Below are 8,044 nucleotides of genomic sequence, written 5' to 3'. Positions count from 1 at the left end.
GTAGAGATGGAGTTTCACCATGTTGACCAGGCAGGTCTTGAACTCCTGACCTCAGGTGATCTGCCCGCCTCAGCCTCCCAAAGTGCTGGGATTACACGCGTGAATCACCACGCCCGGCCCTGGGCTTCATTTTCGAGAAGGTAGGCCCTCTTTCTGTGGTTGTTTGAATTTGACTTTAGACAGATCTCTTGCGAATGTGGCCACCAGGCTGGCGTGAGGGTGTTCCTGTGACTGAGACCTCTGAGGTGACAGTACTGCAAGCCCGAAAATGTCCTACACAGAGACATGTGGTTCTCATTCCAGCTCTGTGCTCACAGCAGTCAGGACCAATGTTGTTGTAATCCACACCTGTTTTTGCCAGGAAGACAAGCTAGAGCAACAGTGTAGAGAGGACAAATAGGAAAAAGTGCTTCCGGGGCGGGCCGGCTCTGACATTCCTCACAGGGACCCTTCAGGCAGCAGTTACTCCACTGGGTTCAACATTCTCCATCCAGCCCCCACGACTCCGGTTTCTGTGCTCCATTTGGCAGAGGAAGGTATCGCTGAGGGCTCCAGTAATCCCAAGACGACACACGTTTCTGTTTTAGGTGACTTTCCCCAAACCCTCTTCCCAGGAGGCTCCTGTGGCTTGGTCTGCAAATCCACACAGCCCAGACCCTGATTCGCAGGCTGACAGCCACTGCTGCGGCTTTCGTGACCTTCCTCTGTACTCTTTTAGCCCCTACCAGCACCCGCACCCCCCACCCTAAAGGTGTCCATTTTCCCGTTAAAGGACTCCAGCATGGCCACTTCCCAGTTTCTGAATTTCCTATCGCCGTCTATGGAAACTGTCAAGACGGGTGTAGTGTTGCGGGCGGGGGATTCCAGGTGGCGTGGCCGTACATAACAGCAAGGAGGCCAGTCCCACGGTCTACACACCGAAGCAGGTATCAACACCACCGTGCAGTCCTTCCTGATTTGGGCTGCTTTCCATGTGATGCCTCAGAGATAAGGCCTCCCTGTGCCATTTTCGAGCCTGTTACTTCCCACTCCTGCATTCATTCCTACCTCGGTACCTGCCAGGAACTTGCAGAGAAACTAAGGAACTTGTGTGCAAGTGGCTGCAAACACCTTCCCACTCTTCCACTGGTGCCAAAAACAAGCCCCCTAATGCTAATCTGCCCCTGTCTTGCACTCAACAGCTTTTCTCCTCTAAGCCCCTGATAATGGTTTTACTAAAATCCCCTTTTGATGGGAAAAACCCCCAGCTGGACATTTCAGGCCCCGGCACAATATACAAGTCTGCAGGTCCCTTTCCCCACCTCACAAAGGCCTCTAATCAAGTGGAAAATGTGCTGGAGGCCAGAGGTTGGGGTCCGCAATTATTTTTTAAGGGATTACTAGAGAAGAATAGGGGGCAGCAAGGACCTGCCCCCCACTTTGTTTTCCATTTGGTCCTGTTTTGAGACACACTGAGCCGGGAGTAGCCGTCCAGTTCTCCAAGCACAAGAGCTTCATCTCTCTCTTCCCAGGTGGAAGGATGTCATCTTTGAATGCTATTGCTTCAAAAAGATGGAGAGAGTTTGGAAGCAATATGCAGGTCCTTTTCTGACCCCATTTAAGCCCTTATGTATAAAAGCACTATTGAACGGGGTCCCGAGTGTGGAGAGAGCACCCATTCATTAACCTCTAACCTCTGGTCTGTATTCAGAGGGGAGCGTTCGCTCTGTGTCCATACACTGCAAGATTGGAGGCATTAACTTGGGCAACCCAGGCTTTGGAGGGCAAGAGGTCACGTTCCCAACCCGGCCAGAGAGCCTTCCTCCTAGATACACACACTGACCCTTCCCTCGCCACTGAGCAAACGTCCACGTTACTCCAAATGTTTCATCTTGGGGCAAAACATGGCTAAAAATACGAAGTGTGAACTATGTGTATCGGTCTATTGGAACCTCAAATGTGAACTATGTGTATCCATCTCTTGGAACCTTCGTTTAAGAATGTACACGACGGAAGGCGGTTTGTCTTCCTGCACATTGCAAAGGACCTTCTTTGATGTCATCCATGCATGAGGGTTCATTAAGGATTAATCGATGAGGACGAACATTTCAAGCTGCCCTGAGTTCTCATCATTCTGTTTCAGCATCAAGAGATTGCTCATTCTAATCCCAGCTGGTTAGTGATGTATGCAAATACCTAGTGAAAAGGAAATGACTACAAATTCCTAAACTCACTCTGGAATGATCAAGGATTAGACCGTTGAGCTCTGAGAGTTAAAAGTCAGCGTACATTTCAAACTAAATACCAGCCTGAGTAATAATTTTCAGGTCCTTTCTTCAAAGTTCCTGAAATACTTTTGGTCAAAAACAAAAAATTGATAACTACTTTTTTTTTTGAAACGGAGTCTCATCCTATTGCCGAGGCTGGAGTGCAATGGCGCGATCTCTGCCCAATGCAACCTCCCCCTCCCCTCAAGCGATTCTCCCGCCTCAGCCTCCCGAGTAGCTGGGATTACAGGTGCGCACCATCATGCCTGGCTAGTTTTTGTGTTTAGTAGAGACGGGGTTTCACCATGTTGACCATGGCTGGTCTTGAACTCCTGACCTCAGATGACCTGCTCACCTCAGCCTCCCAAAGTGCTGGGATTACAGGTGTGAGCCACCGTACCCGGCCCAGATTATTTTTTAAAACCTCTGGTTTTGTTTTCATCAGTATGATGCCTTATTGATATATTTTGCTTTATTGACATTTTTGGTTTGCCCTCAGAAGATCCCTAAACAATTGAGAACTGGATAGAGAGAAGCACAAATACTACATTGAAGATATTATATTTAATACTCAATGCAAATATCATATTCGCATTTTATGTTGGCTTTCATACTTCTTTTGGGGAGTGTTACAGGAGGAGGGGACCATGTTGTTTCCCTAAAGAAAGGAAGTAGAAGTGTGTTATCTGGAGCCCCCTCCCCAGATAACGACAGGCTTGCTGAGGCACACCTGCTGCTTGTCCCAAAAATGTTGTCACAGCTTTCTCCAGGAGTGAAAAAGCTTCACCCTACTTGAGATGAAGATGAGCACCTCTAGAAAGATGAGCAACAGCCGGGCGCGGTGGCTCAAGCCTGTAATCCCAGCACTTTCGGAGGCCGAGACGGGCGGATCACGAGGTCAGGAGATCGAGACCATCCTGGCTAACACGGTGAAACCCCGTCTCTACTAAAAAATACAAAAAACTAGCTGGGCGAGGTGGTGGGCACCTGTAGTCCCAGCTACTCGGGAGGCTGAGGCAGGAGAATGGCGTGAACCCGGGAGGCGGGGCTTGCAGTGAGCTGAGATCCGGCCACTGCACTCCAGCCTGGGCAGCAGAGCGAGACTCCGCCTCAAAAAAAAAAAAAAAAAAAAAAGATGAGCAACAAAGCACACAGTGGAATGTCTCTAAAGCAAAGCCTACAGTGGTCTGACTCTTAAATGAGGGGGGAACCGTGAGATAAGTGTGCGTTACAGGAGAGCTGCTCCGAAGCCGCCGCTCACGGACACCCCCCGAATCACTGCACAGATGCCTGTTCAGGTCTTTGCTTATCATCGTTATTTTAGTCTTCATCATCATTCTTCAGCTTCTCTGCCCTTTTAACATACCATGTTGGACAAACTATCCATTGTTTTATTTTATTTTAGAGACGGTGTCTCGCTCTGTCACCCAGGCTGGAGTGTGGTAGCGCAATCTTGGGTTACTGCAACCTCTGCCTTCCGGTTCAAGTGATTCTCCTGCCTCAGCCTCCCAAGTAGCTGGAATTACAGGCACCCGCCATCATGCTCGGCCAATTTTTGTATTTTTAGTAGATATGAGGTTTCACTATGTTGACCAGACTGGCCTCGAACTCCTGACCTCAGGTGATCCACCCACCTCGGCCCCTCAAAGTGCTGGGATTACAGGTGTGAGTCACCATGTCCGGCCAATATCCATTATTTAAAAGTCACTCTTCCTACTAGAAGAGTAAAACAGCATTTTAGAAACAATAATTTGATAAAATAGTAGCAGCAATGCATCTCAGGTCTTTCAGGGTCGTTGAAAATGTTAGTACGGTGGAATGTAATCATCTTTCAGACTGTCTATTAGAGGTAGCTAAATAATTCAAAAAAAAAGATGAACATAATTAGAATTAAGTATAAAATATGTGCTTCCCCGTTAAAGAAAATTTTATTCAGGGTCTAAAAACAGAAGGAAATTATATCTCAATGATGAAATGTTATCAGTCTAAAGTTCATCACGTCAAACTGGCATACCTAAAATAGGTGGGGAATGCCCCTGAATCCACAGAGAAAAGAAGTATCAGCTTCTCCTGGTCACACTAGGTGGGGTAACTACAGGGGGCAATGGAGCCATGCGTCTCTGCAGTGTTTTCGTTAGCTCCTCTGTTTATGTTCGTGACATCCAAGAGCATATCTACACTGAAATCCTGCTCAAATATCTTTAGCCTTTGTTGTATTGCTTCCGATTTCTAAGTGATCCCGGTTCACTCTTTTCCCGTCATTTTTGGGGCATACTTATCTGTTTCACCTGCCATCTCCATGCCTGGTCTCCTGAAGTTAGCATCTGCAGACCCTGCTTGGGGTGATCTCTGCACTCCTGCGGTGAGCTCCCTGCTCACCCTGCCCTGCCCTCAAAGCCCTCTCGGGCATCTCCCAGCAGCCATGAATGCTCCAAAACCATTCTAACTCTGCACTCTGTTTCCTCCAGGCTGGGGGCAGGGGCAGGGGCGTGATAATGGCCATCACTGTATTTGACTGGCAGTCTCCACACCGCAGGGTTGAAAAATCATTTTTATTACAATATGCCTGCCTATTTAAGGCTGCCCTTAAAAATAATACATAAGTCCTTTTTTTTTTTTTAATCCTTATTTAAAATTCCCCCAGAATAGGACAACTAGATGACAAGGCAAAGAGGAGCTCTTGAATCTTCACCTAACCCCACTGCCCTCCCCCGAGAGGGGCTGCATCCTTTGGCCCGAACTCCAGAGTTCCAACAGCAGTGAGGTGGCAAGAGCCCCACACTCAGCGCTGCTAGGAGACGCTTGCTCTTGATTTGTATACGATCTTGAAATGAAGCATTTGTCCACACAGGGCAGAGGCCCCAGAGGGCCTGTGGTAAGCAGGCAGCATCAAGGTTCTCTCTTCCCTGGCCTCCTGCTTAAGCATTGCTAGAAGTTTCTCCCTGGGAAGGATGAGGAGTTTATCCAGGCAGTGCTGACAGCCAACGGCAGGGCTGATAAAGTCTGTGGCTGGCTTTATCAGTGACACGGCTAAGACCACTTTAAGAGCCCATAAAAATGCTAACAAATATTCCTGCTGGCCAACACGTTGCAACAGTTTCACAATCACAAAATCCTGCCGGTTTATTGGGATTAATTACTAACTAATAGTTAAAATGCTAAAGTTTATGAATGACTTTTAAAAAACACAAATTAGTGTGGATTCAGGGCTATCTTTCACTTAGTAAATATTTATTTGGCAGCTTTTACAGGCCGAGTCCCACGCCAAGGGCTGGGACGACGGAGCACCATCTCCCGCGTACTCGTATGGAGGTCTGCTTTCTTGAGTGGGAGAGAAAGAAGTGGGGTTTTACTGGGAACTGCGCCCAACCCACAGCCTGATTTATCTGTACCGCAGCCTGCAATCTAGATATGCCCCATGGGAGTGCGTCTCGTGTATTTTAGGGGGAAAATAGTTGGGAATTGCGGCTTTACAGAGCTGGGCTTCAGTTTCTTGGCGCAGAAGGGAGCCAGCCAGTCCAGATAAGGAGCGGGAACTGAGGTTAACATGTATTCAAGACGGAATTCCTTCTCAGTCCCCGAGCAGTAGCTCCAGAGGGTGACAGCCTCTGCACTGCGTCCTCGTAGTCTCTCCCCGCCTTCTTGAAGCTGCCCTTGATGCCAGTTTCAACCTGATTTTACTGGTACAGAAATATGGAGGAGTGGAGGGGCCAGCCCAGCACTCAGTGACCAACACTGCCTGCCGCCGTGCTGCACCCCACCACGGGCACTGCCACCCTGCCTTCTGCCCTGGTCGGTTTATCCTGTACAGACGTTATCAGCGTAGCTAAAACTAAATCAGCATAGCTAAAACGCTGTGTCAAGCTAAAAACTTTCCCAGGGAGGCCAAACCAAACCAGGTCCTTGATTTCAATGACAATTTGAATCACTCCCTGCTTCATCTGCAGTAATTCTGTTTTATTAGATAAAGGGTTTGTGAGAAGAAAAGGAAATATTTAAGGCTTCCTCCCACTGTCCAAGGCTAGTTAAGTGTAAACAGAAAAAACCTGTTGGGCTGTGCTGAGGCATTGCATGCGATTCGTCATGTGCATCTCCATGAGGACAAAAACACACATGCAGGCAGGCTTCATCAGCAAGAGAAGTGCCTCTGAGCATTTCCTCAGGACAGGACCTTTCTACTGAAGATCCTGCAGAGGGAGGAAGGTCAGAGTTCATGCCAAACCTGACCCCAGGATCCAGGCAAAGACAGTTCCCTAAGGACACTACCACAGAGACAGTGACCCTCTCACGACGCTTCCTCAAACACGATCGCACGCACTCCACACTATTTTCCTACCGAGAAGCCGCCAGGTGCCTTCCTAGGCTCCCACGCCTGTCGGCTGCAGTTCGTGACCCACAGCATGGGCAGAAGCCCACAGCAGCCTCCTGCAGCAAGGATCCCAGCCTGCGGCTGATTCGGAGGATCCCAGAGGCCTACAGGGGCTTCAGACGGGAGATTCCAAGGGGGAGCAGAGCATGAGCACAGGATTAGCACTGACCAGTGAGGAAGCGGTTGTTTTCCCCACGCGATCCTGAGCGGCACAGTGTCAGCGTCTGCTCAAAGAACCATTAACCCCAGGGATGCAAAAGATCGACTACTGATGGCTGCAATATGGACTATTCAAAACCAGATAGACAGAGAGGTCGATAGATGAGACAGATAGATAAGCTTAGATAGATAAGATAGATTATATAGATAGCGATAGATAGATTAGACAGACATAAATACTTTCTTTTTGTTCCACTCTTAATCATCCAAACTACTTTTATCTCAAAGTGAAATAAAGCAAACCCACTGAGCAGAGGAGGATGGAGCTGTAGGGGATCTTTATTTTTATTTAAATAGAAGTTTTTTCTCCCTTGGGGTTTTGTTTATCTGTCCATACACATCCCTAGAAAAATATTATTCTTAGAGTCCTGAGGCCGTTCACATTTGTTTGCACAGACTTTAAAGGGCAAATAAAAGAGAAGCAGAGATATTTTTCAGACATACTGTTGTACTGAGATGATGTGTTTAGATCCCTCCATTTAGTTCAGGAGCAATCTGTTCATTCATTACTGGCTAAAAAGTGCTTTCAAAATATTCTACTAAATTTATCAAACATAATTAAAAAAAAAAAAACTCCTAACTTTTCAAATAAACGCGTACCAAATCCTTTCCAATAGCCACACTAATACTCACATGACACTGAGATGACCCTCGGGACACCAGGGGCCGTGACCTGAGTAAGTCTCCAGAGTATGGCGGGATTCTGCTGGCGTGGCCCGCTCCCACAGCCTCCTGCCCACATCCAGTTCCAGCAGGCACGAGGCAGGACTGCAAGCTTCCTGAGGTTTTTGAACACTGATGATCTGGGCCATCTGAGAACTTGAATTTCAGATCCCTGAAAAGAAGGTTCTGCAAACTTTCTGGCTACGTAGCAGGGTGGCCTTTACCAGCTCTCAGTGGCTATCCTTGTCCCTGCCTCCTGAGGTGTCTCCACTGCCACCAGCCTCCCCCACCCCAGCCTCCATTCACACGGCTGCCACCAGCCTCCTCGCACCACAGCCTCCACCCACATCACTGCCACCAGCCTCCTCGCACCACAGCCTCCACCCACACTGCTGCCACCAGCCTCCCCTCACCCCAGCCTCCACCCACACTGCTGCCACCAGCCTCCCCTCACCACAGCCTCCACTCACACCGCTGCCACCAGCCTCCCCTCACCCCAGCCTCCACCCACATCGCTGCCACCAGCCTCCCCTCACCCCAGCCTCCA

The 8,044-nt window shown here is 48.6% G+C and overlaps 2 protein-coding genes across 3 annotated transcripts in view; one reads left to right on the top strand and one right to left on the bottom strand.

Moving 5' to 3' along the window:
* WNT5B (wingless-type MMTV integration site family, member 5B) overlaps nucleotides 1-7,640 on the bottom strand; it is an 85,625-nt gene extending 77,985 nt beyond the window's left edge. The window contains exon 1 of the mRNA XM_011967145.1: nucleotides 7,468-7,640. The gene's annotated coding sequence lies outside the window, so the exon portion shown is untranslated. The remainder of the gene's footprint in view (nucleotides 1-7,467) is intronic.
* Nucleotides 1-8,044, top strand: part of FBXL14 (F-box and leucine-rich repeat protein 14) — a 49,755-nt gene that overhangs the window by 15,695 nt on the left and 26,016 nt on the right. The gene's annotated exons all lie outside the window — the stretch shown is intronic.

Source organism: Mandrillus leucophaeus, unplaced genomic scaffold (genome assembly GCF_000951045.1).
Source record: "Mandrillus leucophaeus isolate KB7577 unplaced genomic scaffold, Mleu.le_1.0 Scaffold79, whole genome shotgun sequence".
In the NCBI taxonomy this organism is placed as follows: domain Eukaryota; kingdom Metazoa; phylum Chordata; class Mammalia; order Primates; family Cercopithecidae; genus Mandrillus; species Mandrillus leucophaeus.
The sequence above is the reverse complement of the archived record's forward strand: the minus strand, read 5'-3'. Positions and strand labels throughout refer to the sequence as shown.